The sequence below is a fragment of the Aplysia californica genome, unplaced genomic scaffold (assembly GCF_000002075.1).
Source record: "Aplysia californica isolate F4 #8 unplaced genomic scaffold, AplCal3.0 scaffold00498, whole genome shotgun sequence".
NCBI lineage: Eukaryota > Metazoa > Mollusca > Gastropoda > Aplysiida > Aplysiidae > Aplysia > Aplysia californica.
Genome location: NW_004797768.1, coordinates 281,199 through 281,406, shown reverse-complemented (window position 1 = coordinate 281,406; position 208 = coordinate 281,199).

The window sequence follows — 208 nt, the reverse complement described above, 5'->3', positions numbered from 1 at the left end:
ACGGGGACCACTGCGCTACTTCGAACGGGCCGTAAGGGAATGGAGCGAAATAGAAGCACAAGGCTGTAACACTGGATCGAGGGGACCCCAGGTCTAACGGAGGCAATGGGATCCACACTCACTGTACTCGTGGCTTTCAGAAGCGGGGCCGAGCGGTATGCATGACGGTGCGCCCAAGCCTAGCCTATAGTATAGCCACCAGCGAACG